The sequence below is a fragment of the Saccopteryx leptura genome, chromosome 3 (assembly GCF_036850995.1).
Source record: "Saccopteryx leptura isolate mSacLep1 chromosome 3, mSacLep1_pri_phased_curated, whole genome shotgun sequence".
Classification (NCBI taxonomy): Eukaryota; Metazoa; Chordata; class Mammalia; order Chiroptera; family Emballonuridae; genus Saccopteryx; species Saccopteryx leptura.
The window spans coordinates 301,013,375-301,029,369 of NC_089505.1; the positions used below are offsets into that span (position 1 = coordinate 301,013,375).

The following is a 15,995-nucleotide window of genomic DNA, read 5'->3' on the forward strand; positions in this document are numbered from 1 at the left end:
GCCTGTGGTCTATCCCTGGTCCAGTGGAGCCTGGCCCAGGTCAGCCATATTACACCTGTGGGAGGGTAAAAATAAATAAAACATCAGTAAGCCACTGAGCACTGGATGGGAATTTGTTATGCAGCATTTTTTTTTTCAGAGACAGAGAGAGTCAGAGAGAGGGATAGACAGGGACAGACAGACAGACAGGAACAGAGAGAGATGAGAAGCATCAATCATTAGTTTTTCATTGTGCATTGCAACACCTTAATTGTTCATTGATTGCTTTCTCATACGTGCCTTGACCGCGGGCCTTCAGCAGACCAAGTAACCCCTTGCTCGAGCCAGCGACCTTGGGTTTAAGCTGGTGAGATTTTGCTCAAAACAGAAGAGCCCTCGCTCAAGCTGACGACCTTGGGGTCTCGAACCTGGGTCTTCTGCATCCCAGTCCGATGCTCTATCTACTGCGCCACTGCCCAGTCAGGCATGGCAGCATTTTTTGTCGCAATAGATGATTAACACAGCCTCTGCTTTACCTCAGGGTAAAGAAAACAGAAGTGTCTGTTTTCCTTAAAAAAGTTTTTTATAAAAGTATAATCTACTTGTTAAACTACACATATACAATGCTATCACACAGAATGCCCCCAATTTGAAGATATCAATAAACAGAAGGATATATCATGTTCATAAATTACATAATTCCATAAATCCAGGTTTTCTCTCTATGCCAATTCATCAATACAGTTATATTTCCAAAGAAAATCTAAGCATGACTTTTAGTAAATATAAATAAGCTCATTCTAAACATTTATACAGTATTGAAAAGGATAAGAATAGCCAAGACAATCTTGAGATAATATATTATTTGTTTTTATGCATGTGCAGTATATTTTATAGTTTTTAAAAAAATAAAGTAAAAATAATTATAGAAATAGAAAGATGTTAAATATATAACAACCAAAACATCAAATGCACCAGAAGCCTAAAAAATAAGTGTTGGGTAGATAAAATGTATTATGCTCACTTTGTTAAAGATGGCACTGTCCACGTGGAGGCCGTTGCCCAGGTGATATTAATGTGTGTTGGGGGCAGGCTGTGGGCAGGCAGAATCCTTGTAGCCTGGGGCTTGGTTTTGGGATTAAGCCTTTCCCACTCTTTTTGATGTGGGGTGGTACAATCCTATCATGCCTCAGAAAGTGACTTTGTATTAGAGCAGGGGTCCCCAAACTACGGCCCGCATGCGGCCCCCTGAGGCCATTTATCCGGCCCCCACCGCACTTCCGGAAGGGGCACCTCTTTCATTGGTGGTCAGTGAGAGGAGCATAGTCCCCACTGAAATACTGGTCAGTTTGTTGATTTAAATTTACTTGTTCTTTATTTTAAATATTGTATTTGTTCCCGTTTTGTTTCTTTACTTTAAAATAAGATATGTGCAGTGTGCATAGGGATTTGTTCATAGTACTTTTTATAGTCCGGCCCTCCAATGGTCTGAGTGACAGTGAACTGGCCCCCTGTGTAAAAAGTTTGGGGACCCCTGTATTAGAGACTTCCCTATTCTGTATATTGGATTAAAGGTTGTGAAGCTACACTATAAAGTGGGGGCAGAACGGGAGCTTGCTCTCTTGGTTCCTGAGATTAGCATGAGAGAGCAGAAAGAGCACAGCAGAGAGCAGAGAAAGAGGCCATGTGGCCAGGAGAAGCAGCCAAGATGGCAGAGTGCTGAGAGAGAAGCCAGTTTGGGCAGAGTTTGTGCAGGGAGAAGGAAGGAGATGGGGAACAGAGGTGAATAAGTCTGGTGAGAAACCTTTGATTCTAGGAAACTCGGATAAGTCAGTAGCTTTGTGAGCACTGAATGTGAGTAGGTTTTGGAGCCCAGTGTGTGTTTTTACTTGCCCGCCAGGTGCAAGCTAGGATTAAAGATGAAGGCCCATCAGTTCTTGGCTCCATTGTTTCTTTACCGACTGTCCGAATCCAATGCGAACCTGCATGGGCTGGGCTGCTCTGTTGGTGGCCGTGGCTTCTGGCTTTACAGTAAGCAATAAGTAAAAATATTTATTATATAAAGCACAAAAGTAAAAAACAGAATAAAAATATGAAATAAAAGATAAGACACAAATAAAATGAATCAAGGGAGTCCAAGTAATAGAGATAAGGATGAGAAAATGAAAGCAAAAAAAAATGGGAAAGAAGAAATCATCAAAGAAAAAACTAGAAAATATCCTGTTGGGCGAATGAGTTTGTAAAATTTGTATTTTTTGAGTTTGCTCACTTTTATTGTTAGAAAATGGGGGCTGGGCAGTGCCAGGTATATGTGGACTGTGAAATTGCAAATTACCTTTCTGCTTGGGAAGGGCCATTGTTTTGCTAATATTTGCTGGAAGAGATGTTTTTGCACCAGAAAGTTTTGAAAAAAGAGAAGGTGAAGAGGCAGAAAGAAACCATGTTTGCAGACAGAAGCAGGAGCAGAAAGAATGCAGAGTGCTGAAGAAGAAGCCTTGCTGGCAGAGAGAGAGAAGGTGTGAGGCTGGGGAACCAGAGCTGAGGGGCTTGGCGAGCTCCACTGAGACTGGTGGGGCCTTTGATTCTAGGAGGAATCAAAGAAGATTCTCCTGGTTGTGGAACCAGAGAATGTGTCAGTGGCTTTGGAAGCCATGTGTGTTTGCTCGTCGGCCAGTGTGAGACTTTAATAAAGAAATGGCCCACCATTTTTTGGCTCCACTGTTTCTTTACCATCTGCCCGAATTCAATGAGAACCTGTATGTGAATGGCCATGATGGCTGCAACTACTGGCCTTACATATCCCCAAACTAAAACAGGATATAAGTTTAAAAATATAACAGTCCCATAGGGATCCCAAGACAATGAGTAAAGAAAGGTCCACACTCCTATTCTTTTGAATTGTGGGGATACTGAGATTTTTAAAAATGAGTAGAGCTCCACAGGGAAGTTTCCAGAATGGGGGGGAATCTGAGACAATGTCAGACTTGGTGGGCACTGGGATGGGGGAGGGGGAGGTAGAAGATAAGGCTAGGATACAACAGCTTTAGAGCAGGCAACAAAAAGAAACACAATTTCAAATTTTAGGATTAAAAAATATATATACCTGTATGAAAAAGTCAAGGCCATGATATAAAGCAAATGCAAATTTGAAATGATTTCAAGCAGCCAAGTTAAAATACATATATACAAACAACAAAAAAGCAAATTCAAATTGAATATGGCAAATTTTTTCCCAAGTATGTCTGAGGTTTCCTCAGGCAGACCTACGTCCGAGAATACAGCACACCACGTGACTCACCATTAGGCAATATTTGTGAAGTGTCAACATCATTTTTACATGTTTCCAACTTTTAGGGTCAACATATTCATAAAAGGAAGACTTGGTGGTTATAGAAAAACTGTAAATATAAATAAACTTGACAACAAGGAAGTGTAAGTTGAGCTTACCAAAAGGGAGCCATGGGAGGAAACGCTGAGGAAATAAGTAGGAACATTAATAGCTTGACTTAGAAAGTGAAGAGTATAGGTTTGTTGAAAAAAATAAATGGACTTTTAACTACATGATTTTGAATTCTAAAAAGTAATCAATAGAAGAACAAAATTAAAAATATGAATGCCAAATACTGAAAGGAGGGTCAGGGGAAGATGGGGTGCAGGAGCTGGAATAGATTCTCACCTTTCAATGTAGGAGTCAATGATATTCTTTTAAACTTGACAAGCATTTCCAAGGAAAAAGAATTAAAAACTGACAGTGAAGGGTTGCCCCTGAGAATGTGATGAGAATAAGGAAACAATGAGGCAGAGATGGCATTCTATATTATAACTCTCCTATAACATGAGATTGTGAATTATTTGAAAATATGATTTTTAACAGACTGACACAGGATCCAATTCCCATAAAACTACTAGTTGTACCTTATAGGAGCAATAAATAATAAAGAAAACTGCATGTAAAAAACTAAATACCTAAAATGGGATGAGAAAAAGCCATCATTAGGCTAATAATTAATTCAAATAGTCAAATTTAACATGGCAGGGAAAAAAAAAAAAAACAAAGCAGGCATTGACTACAGCAGGGAATAAAGCAAGAGAATATGGAATGGCAGAATATCATTTGTTAAATAAAAAAGGCCTGCCTTCTCTTTGCTGTTGAGAGAGAAGAAATATTTGTTGAACACCTACCAAATGCATTTAAATACGTTTCCATTTGTTCTGAGGAATAAAATTTGGTAGAATTTCCCATCATATCAACTCTAAAGAAATGACACCAAGAGATTGACCTGATATTCGCAAATGACGGAGCAAGAACTTTTCTGGAAACAAAGCTACTATGATACTATTATGGTATGCTACCATAATCATTTTAGTGCTCATTAATCTCACTGATTATAATTTCAGCCTATGAATTTATAACATCAAATTATTAATTTTAAAATACACAACTGCACTATGTTTACCTATGTCTTCTTCAGCTTCTGTGGTAGGAGAAATAATGGTCTTCCAGAGATGTCTTAAATTCTTCGCAGCTGTGAATAGGTTACCTTTAGTGGCAAAGTGACTTTGCAGATATGATGAAGTTAAAGGTCTTAAATAGGGACATGATCATGGATAATCTGAGTGGGCCAAATCATAAGGATCCTTAAAAGATGGAACAGGGTGTCAGAGAATTAGAAAAGGAACTGTGAAGATAAAACTAGAGGTTGGAGTGATGGGATTGTTGGCTTAGAAAATGGAAGATGAAAAGAGGGGCCATGAACCAAGGAATGGAGGAAGCCACTAGATGCTGGAAAAGGCAAGGGAACAAATTTTCTCCCAAGTCTCCAGGGGACTGTGGCTCTGCTGATACCTTCAATTTAGTCCAGTGGGACCCCTTTGGGACTTACGACCTCCAGAGCTTTAAGACAACTATGTGTTATTTCAAGCCAGACAAATTATCAAATTGTGATCATTTGTTACAGCAGAAATAGGAATCGAATGAAGAATCTGCTTTGGAATCAGAAAGATCTGGGCTGCAGTCTTGTCTCAGCTATGTGATTTTGAGCAAGGATGCTAACCTCTATGAACCGCTGGTTTCTTTACCTGCAAATCTGAAATTATAAAAACATCTATTCAGGAAGGGGTGGTGATCATTAGTCTACAGTTAGTGTTCTTTAAAGGGTAGATATTATTAACTACTAATTTTAGAAGAAAAATAAAATAAAACGTGTAAGAAAAAATGATTAAGATTTTTTTTTTTTTTTTTTTTGCTTTAAAACTCCCAAAGTTCACAAGCCAGGGTTTCTTCATAACATACTGGCTTCAAGTTGAAATACGAAGGAGGAAAACTGCTCCAATATTGAAACCACTTCATGATTTGAGCTCATTCACTCCACTCCTTTAATATCTAGCCTCTTTGGGGAAGAGGCAATATCCTTGACTGGCTATAAATTTATGAGTGTAGTTGCTTTTATGGCTCTGAATGTAATAGAACCTAAGTAAATACTGATAAGTTCTCTATTCTTCTGAGATGTTTCCACCCACATAATATTGTCCCATCATTGGAAATCCCCACAGTTTTGATAAGAATGAAGGCAAGAACTCTTTTATATATAACACTTGTCAATTAGAATCAGAACAGCATTCATCATTTTAGTTGGAAAGGCTATGTGTTTGTTTTGTTTTGTTTTTAAACCCATTTGAAGTCTGTATAATGAAATTTTATTCTCATTGTCGTTTGAGCACATTCAGCTGGTTTGGGAGGTTAATGTTGGCTTTCAAGTTTTGTTTGTTTTTTTCAAGCATCCTTTAACACTTCTTGCATTTATAAATTAAGTGGTAAACTCAATTAAAGAAAATAAGCATTTTCTGTCACCACAGTCTCCCCACGTAAATAGACTATATTTAAGAATCACGTCCATTTGTTCAGGTACCATCTCATTAATTGGCCCTGTTAGGGAATGAGATTAACTCTCTTAAACCATTTAGTTACCTATCATTTTCAGGAGTGCTCTGAGTTCCCTCAGATGCAATGTTTCGATTTAAGCTTTCTGTGTACAGGATCATAACAAGGCACGAGCAATTTAGCACTCAGGAGGCCTCACCACTCAGTGAACGCTCACTGAAAGCCACGATCACTCCACAGAGTATATAAACTGTGACTAAGAACGCATGCTTTACCACAAAACTCTTCCTATTCCATGGCGTATGGTTTTTTCATTGATACGTACATCCCTTCAAGTCAGGACCTATGTCATTTGAGGATGACCCTTTAGGGAACAATCACTGATTTAGACCAAAAGAAGATCTCACAACTTGTACACAATTATTTTGCCTTGGTGTAAGTAAACTTTTTCTTTGGGTGTTTCTTATATGGCATCTGAGGATGAATTTCAGACATTATCAAACCAAAAAATCATTCTATACACACACATCTAAATGAGTTTGTAGTTCAGAAATGGTGACTTTTCTAGACTACTAACATTTTGAACACAAGTGCCTGTCCATGCTGACATCACATCCTCAGTGTCTGGATTGCTCCAATGGATAGAAAGTGTCATAGACACAACATTTTGTTCTCCTCCCATACCAAATTCAAATGGAGGTAAGGCCTTTGGGAAGTAATTAAGTCATGAAGGTGGAGCCCTCATAAATGGGATTAGTGCCCTAATAAGAAGAGCCAGAAAAACTACCTTGTGAGGACACATGAGAGGTCAGCTGTCTGCAACTCAGAAAAGAACTCTCACCAAAACCCCACCACGCAGGCACTGTGATCTTGGACTTCCAGCCTCCAGAACTGTAAGAAATAAAGTATGTAAGCCAACTAGTCTCTGGTAATGAGTTAGAACAGCCTGAACTAAGACAAAGGTATAAATAAACATGTGTATAATTAAACGCATAAATGAACAAACATTTCCTGAATGAACATGTATATGAATTAGTTTCTTAATTTTACACAGAGATGTAGCTGAGTTTACTTCTTTACTAATATAAAGTCAAAGTACACAGTTCATTTGTAAACACCACTACACAAGCAACATTATGAAATCAAGGCTAGAATAAATACTGTATTATCCAGAATCTCATCATGCAACAAATAAACCATCTTTTTTGTCCTCCTATTATTGATTTCCTGATCATATTTTATATAGTTTATTTGTTTAGAACAGATAAATTAGAATACTTTTGCATATAATAAGAAAAATTTGGCACAAGTTTAAAATTCTGCACATAAATTAGGTTTCATATTCTTGACAGGCCACAGTAATCTCTCTTTCCATAAAGTATGATACTTTATGAATATCATACTGACAAGGAACATAGCCATATACTGATATAAGACATGTTTGGTATTATTATTTAGCCTTCATTCTATTCAATTTGATAGGTATTATGTACTTAGCCACTACAAAACTCTTTCCTATTAGGGAATATGAATTAAGTCTCTTTATGTAATTCTACCCAGCCTAGAAAGGCATAAAAGATAGATAAGTATATGAATAGATAGATAGATAGATAAGTAGATAGATAGATAGATAGATAGACAGATAGATTTGTTGACTGAATATAAATGAATGTAATCATTATAAGGAAAAAATTAAGAAAAACAAAAATGAACAAATATTTTATATTGTTGTGTTTTGAATTACAATAGCTTGTTCATAACCTTTATTACCTGACATAAAAACCACTTTTTCTTTAAAAATATACACGTTAAGATAATCAGCATTTTTTCATTAATATATTCATTAAATAGTAGTTAAAAATATCAGAAAGTCATTAGAGAAATAAAATAGAGCAAGAAGGATTATCATTACTCTCTTTAGCTTTCACTTTTGATTTCAAAAGCATATGTGAGATGAAAATGGTGTTCTGAACTTTGACCCTATTATGAAGCTACCTGAACTCTGCCCCTGAATGCCAACCTGTAAGTGGGGGTAATTGCTTCTTCCCACGAGGGTGGAAATTCAATTAAATAAATGCACTGCATGTACCAAACAGGAACCAAAGAAATGAAGACACAATTCCTGCCTTCAAGGGACTTACAGAATAGTAGATGTGTGTGTGTGTGTGCATGTGCGTGCGTGAGTGCGTGTGTGTGTGGGGGGGGTGTATTTATATTTTTTGAAACGTTCATGTCACAACAGATTTTACTTTTTTTAGTAGAAGTCATGACTCTTTGACTCCCACTTTTCCTTTGGGAAAAGGAAGCCTTTGAAAATTAGTCTGTATCTCTTTGTTCTCAGGGTCTCCCTCATTTTGACAACAATTTCTCCTCCATAAGCAGATAATGATCAGCCCATAAAAGGTAAGCAGGGGTCCTTTTTCTCCTGATTCTTTTCTTCATTGCTCATCTCCTTAGTCAGGTCTTACATTCTCCTTCCCTCCTTAATCCAAGACTGGGCCTCTACCCTATTTTGTTTACCTATATATACATTAATTCAGGGATCTAACATACATAGAAGCTGCTACTATTACTTTATGTATTTAATCCTAACAACCTCCCAGTGCATAGGCTAGTCTTAAAGCATCATAGCTTCTTCAGTTTTCCTTACAGTTAGCATCATTCTATAATTTTTCCTCTATTAGTAATGATCATGGCCCTGGCCGGTTGGCTCAGCGGTAGAGCGTCGGCCTGGCGTGTGGGGGACCCGGGTTCGATTCCCGGCCAGGGCACACAGGAGAAGCGCCCATTTGCTTCTCCACCCCCCCCCTTCCTTCCTCTCTGTCTCTCTCTTCCCCTCCCGCAGCCAAGGCTCCATTGGAGCAAAGATGCCCCAGGCGCTGGGGATGGCTCCTTGGCCTCTGCCCCAGGCGCTAGAGTGGCTCTGGTCCCAACAGAGCGACGCCCCAGAGGGGCAGAGCATCGCCCCCTGGTGGGCAGAGCATTGCCCCTGGTGGGCGCGCTGGGTGGATCCCGGTCAGGCGCATGCGGGAGTCTGTCTGACTGTCTCTCCCCGTTTCCAGCTTCAGAAAAATACAAAAAAAAAAAAGATTTAAAAAAAAAAAAAAAAAGAAATGATCATCATTTCACTCTTAGCAATATATACACATATATGTATGTATACACACACATTTGTATATATATATATGTGTATATACATGTATATGTGTTTTTTTAAGTATAACTGGCCTTTCAGTTTATATACTGCACCCATATTTGTTCATATTTGTCATGCACCCATTTTGAAAATTCCTCAGGAAGGAGCACTAACTTCTGCAGCAGTAATAGCAAGTCTGTACTTTCATAGAAATTTCAATTATCTAATGAGCAACTCTAACTGACCATGGTCACTACTCTATCACTTAATTATTCACCCCATCTTGAGGCTCCTAACCCCAGCCTGGTGATAATGCTGGGCTGCCTGTGATCCCAGGCTCCTCTTTAGCTCACAACTTGCTTCAACCACCAACTGAATTTCAACTATAGCTGTCATTTCCAACCACTCCTCCCAGTAAATCAGGCTCCCACTCCCCCAGATCTTAGATCCTGCTACCTCACCTCCAGAAAGGGCTCATCTTAGCCCTTCATGGAACAGGCCCTGAGCAGCCATCAACCCTTCCGTGGCCACGCCCCCATCCAGCCCAGACTTTCCACATGCTTTCAGAGGTGTTCTCTACTGCCCTAAGCAGGAGATCCGTCTGCTAGAGTCAATGCAACATCTCAGGCTCCATGAAAGTTTCCCTCTCTAAGACATTACCTCTCTCCTCCAATTTTTCAAATAATGCCTTTAGAGTCACAGACCCAGGTTTTAATTTCAGCTTTTTCATTTAAATAATCATCCTGGCAAGATTATCTTAGATGTATGGAGAGGAATAGGCCCAAAGTGTATACCCTATGTATCGTGGGCACAAATCTCCCTTCTATTTTCAAGCCAAGCCAGTTTTTGAAGATGAGATTAAATCAGTCTTAATCCAGAAAATTTGCAAACACTGCAACTGCTAATATTTTAAAAGCAGCAAAAGCAACTTCTAGAAGGAACTGCATTAACAGAGCATTATTGCTATCTTTTTAAAACATTTTAAATATCCTACTGGAAAATATAGAGGAAACGATCATTTCCATGAGCTTTTGCAATTATTTCAGTAATTCAATGACATTGTAGATGTGTCTGCAAAATCAAACACAGAATTGAAATAATTTATCAAGATAAATGTTAGTAGAACATTTTCTTTAATTACTTGCACATTTCATTTTGCTATACTTTGAGCTGAATTATCCAGAAAATTATAGTTCTCCATGTTCATGCATAACAGGAATCACCAGGTTGTAGCAATTGATTTAATTGTTCTCTGGAGCATAAATTACCTGAACTTTACTCACTACATTGATTGTCACTGCTGAAAATGTGTCAAACTAAAGATACCAACATTTTAGAAAACAATTTAAAAGTATTAATCACTTCCTACCCATTTAGAAGCATGCTGACCTAAAAAGAAATAGATCAAATATCTCTAAATAGAGACAGGTGGAGGAGCTCTATGAAATATAATACTTAGGTTTAAAAGTTCATAAATTTTATGTTCTCTAAAATTACCTTTGGTGTTCTCAAAAAAAGTATAGAACTCTCATATTCATTTCTTAGAAAGTCAATCTCCCCAAAAATTAATGCTTTATAACTTTGAAGGTTGATCTACCTAATTTGAAAGAAAGTTACTTGTTTGATGGAATAGAAAAATTCATTTTTAGGAATGTGTTATTTGCACAAAAGGGACTCGAGTCCTACATCTCATTGTTCATATATGATTAACATTGTTATGTCATTCTCTCCAAAGTGCTAATATTTATAGTAATATATATACATTAAGAGTTTTCTAAATAACTTGATTCTTAATAGCAGCATTTACTTATACAATTCCTTTAATTTGGTTAAAAAATAGATGTTTAATGTTACCTTAAACATCAGGTACTCCTCTAAACACTGGGCATCAAGCAACTAATAAAGACGACAAAGTTCCTGCCTTGGTGGGCCTCATTCTTGTGAGCAAGAGAGACGCTAAAATATATATATCACAATATCAGCAACTGCTCAGTACAAGGAACAGAAATGAAAGAAGAGGAAATGATGGCATGATCAGGACTACTTTGATAAGCTGATTAGAAAAAAACCTCTCTAAAAATTTCCCATTTAGGAAGAGAGCTAAGCAAATAACTGGGGAGAAAAGCTTCTGCAGGGAGCACGACACAGCAGCAGTAACAACCTGTGTGTGTTACAGAATCTTCAGGTTGGCCAATGTGTTTGGATAAGAGGATGCGCAGTTGGAGTTCTTAGGCTATACTAGAAAATGTGCTAAAGATTTTTTAAATTTCTGTAAAATTTATTGATTGATTTTAGAGAGAGAGGAAAGGAGAGGAGAAACATCAGTTTGTTGTTCTACTCATTAATGCCTTCATTGGTTGTTTCTTTTATGTACTCTTACCAGGAATCAAACCTGCAACCTTGGTGTATTGGGACAATGCTCTAGCCAACTGAGCTACTAAGCCAGGGTATACGAAACATTTTACACTCACCTAATCCTCAGTATGATCCTCTGTGATATACATTAGTTTCCTCATTTTTCAAAATAAACTATGCAACACTGAAATACAAAATATCTTGCCCATGATTGAGGCCAACCAAGGACCTACTTCCACGAGGCCCAAATCAATGTTATTAGCTCCTGTGCTATTAGCTCCTGTGCTATTCTGCTTCTAGCTGGCAACACAGCTACAGTGTATAGTCCTAGAGCAAGGACGCTGGTTGCAGATATTAGAACAGCCTGGTAAAGGAAATAGAGAGATCAAGTTGAAGTGGTCTGGCATTATCACTACCCAGCTGGGTGATGGTGCACAGTCATTTAATCACTTAAAATTTAACTTACTAATAATCATCATTTCCTCATTAGTTCATTCTAAACATATCTATCAAAGAAGGCCTAATACAGGCAATGTGACCAAGAATTATCATCAACGATAATCGAATGTGCCTTCAAGAATTCCTCAGTCAAGTGGAAAGTAATCCTATGGGTCTACCCTTCAAGATAATGTAAGTCCAATAAGTAGGTAGAAAATGCTATGGAAACAAAAAGCCAGGAACAATGCCACCTGGCCATCAGGTAGGGAATGAAGTTACATGGTCACCCTGGACCTTCCCCATCTCTATTATTTTTTATTCCAACTGTCAGTCATTGAGTAACTTTCTACGCAGCCTGTGAGAAAGCATTATTGTATAAATTCCCATCATAAATCTAATATTTTTTTGGCAGAGATAGGCTGTCCTGGGTTCCTTTTTCTCTCCTTCCTGTAACAACCCTTATAATTCTAAATTATTTTTCTAATAATAGGTCATATGCTCAGAAAACTTCACAGGTCATGAATTTCTTCATTAATAAACAACAATAATGAGCAGAAAGAATTTAATCAAAGTATATAAGCACAGGCTATTCCTCAAAAACGAAGCATGTACATAAGGAAACTATGAGCATATTCCACTTTCCTTTAACATTTTCAAAGTAAACTCTGGTTTTCAGAATATAATTTTAGAGGAAATGAACTTGAAGAGCTCAAACTCATATAACTGATGACATGAACCTGATGACACCTACAATAGATACTTTGCATCCACATAATTAATTTCGGGAACAAGAAAGGAGCTTGACTTCTGATAATTTACGTGCCCAGGTTCACACAATAAAACTCTAGATAAGAGATGAAGTTGTAGGAGCAAGTCAGTGAACTAGCCTGTGACCTAAACTGACCCTAGAAATTGCATCTTGAAGAAGCTTTGTCTTTCTCTCTCAAATATGACATCCTCTTAAAGAACTAAAATCTTTTTCTCTTCTATAGTTCTGGTAAACCAAAGAGAATATGCAGAATTCTAAGAAATGGATAATTTTTAGCAAGAAAATAAAAATTTTAAATAGTCAGTAAAATGTTTGAATTTCAAGTTGGGTCTGTGACATCAACAAACTTATTTGTGTTCCAAATGGAAACAAGAAAAGTCATTCCTACAGTCCTCACCTTCTTCAAAATGGGATAATATATCACAAAGATGACACTTTGTGTTGTTACTATTCTAATGGTCTCAAAAGTTTCCTGGTTTGAACATTAAGTTGTTTGTAGTATTACCACCTTTCTCAAAACTTAAAAGTGTGATAAAAAATAACCAAATTCATTACCAGAGTTAAAAAAAAGAGAAAAAGAGTTCACAGCTTTTGAAATACTCTTTGGAGAGCCACTGGGAATGCTTTTTGCGTCACTGATCTCCTCAATCTTCCACTAAAATTGGAAGTGCCATGAAATCAGCTGCAATCTTATTAGTGCTGTGCTAGACACTAAAACAAATAGGACTTCAGAGATACACTATTTCCTGGTAGAAATTAAAACTAAACAGAAAATGACGTGGCCTACCAATTGAACAGTAGGACCAAAAGCCAACAAAGCAGAAGTATAAAAGCAACCCCGTGGAAGGACATATATATGCTGGGAAAATACACTCATTTAAGTGAGGAACATGCCTATATATAGAATGCAGTTCATCTAAATTTAATTCACTTGTTCTAATCAGCTTTTCCATGAATGTTCATTTTTGTCTGATTAACCATATTAATCATTCTTAGAACTAAAAAATTACATGATTGATAGTTAGAAAGTTATTTTTAATTAACTTTGATAGTTCAATGTAAAAAATGTATAGCTATTTCCAAAAATTTGTAAAATATAGAAAGTATAAAGAAAATGATAACCTATAATTTTATCATCTAAATTATCCTTTTTAATATTTCCTTATGTTTAATACAGTGGTAAGCAAAAGTAGGTTTACAGTTACATTTTGACATTCTTTTGCATTAATAAAGTATTTGTAATAATCATAACCTGCATGTCTTTTTCCATAAGAACTGTAAACCACTTTTGCCCACCCTTGAATACACATCTATATATTTACATATACATTATATACAAATACATACATATACATATTATACATTCATGTATATAAATATCTGCTATAGATTAAAAATAGATTCTCTATTTACAGTTTTTTCAAACTTTTTCTCTTTTTTTGACACTATATTATGCCCTATGCATTGTCCTATGTCATTATCATTCGAAAACATTCCTTTAATGGCTTGATAACAAACTGTAGTGATTGACTACATCAGAGAAAAAAGTCTTAGAAGTGGATTCATTAAGTCAGAGATGTAAATTCCTCTAAAGATGCTGACCCACAGTGTTAATGTACTGTCCACAACAGTGGCTGTTTTCATGACCCACCGGGAAAGAGCACAGGCATTGGAAAAGGAGTGTCTGGAGTGGAATCGTGGCTCAATTACTCACTATTTGCTTACTTGTGTCTTTAAATGTTTCAAAACTCAGACACTCATTTGGAAAGCAGTGGCAAAAAGGTAGCCATCTTTTGAGTGCTGTTCGGGCTAACCAGATGGGAGGCTGTGTTGGGGGTAAAGGAGTGGATATATACTAAGATTGCAATGATTATTATTATAAATGTTACTGCTACAATAAATAATGATGTAAGACTATACTTTCAGGGATCATTTCTATAGTTTGTTACAATAAATAATGATGTAATGCCAACATTGAATATTATTTTTGTTCTTTGATATTATTTATGTCACTTATCATAAAATTAAAAAGTAATTTTGAATTTATTTGATTGCCAGTTTGACAGAGACAACTAGACCAGGTACCATAGTTCTCAAGTTATGTTCCTCCCTCCACAGCAAGATTTGCACTTGGGCTTTTTAGAATTGGAGACCACATTTCCCAGCCACCCTGCTGCTAGGTGTTGCCACGTGGCTAAGTTTTCACCAATGAAATGTGATCAAAATTAATGTGATACTCACTACTTAAGTGTTTAGGCCTTAAGATACAGAGCATGAAATCCTCTGCTCTCCCTTTCCAGTAACTTGACATGCAAATCTGCTTGAGATTTAGTCAAGGAGGCAAGGCAATGCAATGCCACAGGGCCAGGGTCATAAAACTACCAAGCTGCTTGTTTTTGTAAATAAAGTTTTATTGCAACATAACCATACCCATTTGTTCATGTGTTGTCTATGGCCACTTTCTTCCTAAAACTGCAGAACTGAGTTATTGCAACAGACACCATACAAATCCTACATTTGCGATCTGGACCTTAAAATAAAAGTGTCCATTGCTGTCTTAGGAGATGGCAAAGCAATAAGATAGAAATTACCTGAGTTACCAAATGACACAAATACCATTCAACCTATACCAGGGACTTTGAAGTTGCTATGAGGAAAAGAAATGAACTTCTATCTTATCATTTGGTTTTAGAAGTATACTTTCTATCCTAACTGATATACCAGGAAAGCTGAGTGTTTATAAAGTTATGCCATTGAAGTATGTCATTTTTATTAAAGTTTGAAAACTTTTTTTTACTATATTCCCCCATGTATAAGACACTCCCATGTATAAGATGCACCTTAATTTTGGGGCCCAAAATTTGAAAAAAAAAATGTATTACATAAAGTTATTGAACTCAAGTTTTATTCATCATAAAATTCATACAACTCCTCATCACTGTCAAAACTCCCATCCAGCCCGACCAGGCAGTGGTGCAGTGGATAGAGCATCGGACTGGGATGCAAAGGACCCAGGTTCAAAACCCCAAGGTCGCCAACTTAAGCACGGGCTCATCTGGCTTGAGCATGGCTCATCAGCTTAAGTGTGGGATCATAGACATGACCCCATGGTCACTGGCTTGAACCTAAAGGTCACTGGCTTGAAGCCCAAGGTTGCTGGCTTGAGCAAAGAGTCACTCACTCTGCTGTGGCCCCCCCACCCACAGTCAAGGCACATATGAGAAAGCAATCAATGAACAACTAAGGAGACTAAGGAGCCACAATGAAGAATTGATGCTTCTCACCTCTCTCCCTTCCAGTCCATCCCTATCTGTTCTCTCTGTCTCTGTCACACACGCACACACAAAAGTCTCATCTGTTAGTTTGTCCTCATCTGTGTCTGATGATGAATCACTGTCTTCATATATTGCCTCATCCTCAGTTCTACCTGTGGCATT

The 15,995-nt window shown here is 37.3% G+C and overlaps 1 protein-coding gene and 2 pseudogenes across 1 annotated transcript in view; 1 reads left to right on the top strand and 2 right to left on the bottom strand.

The window, feature by feature from the left end:
• HNF4G (hepatocyte nuclear factor 4 gamma) overlaps positions 1-15,995 on the bottom strand; it is a 106,587-nt gene that overhangs the window by 64,848 nt on the left and 25,744 nt on the right. The gene's annotated exons all lie outside the window — the stretch shown is intronic.
• LOC136398530 (leucine-rich repeat-containing protein 31-like) overlaps positions 1-15,995 on the bottom strand; it is a 66,717-nt pseudogene that overhangs the window by 1,341 nt on the left and 49,381 nt on the right.
• LOC136401814 (small nucleolar RNA U3) lies at positions 14,469-14,542 on the top strand (annotated as a pseudogene).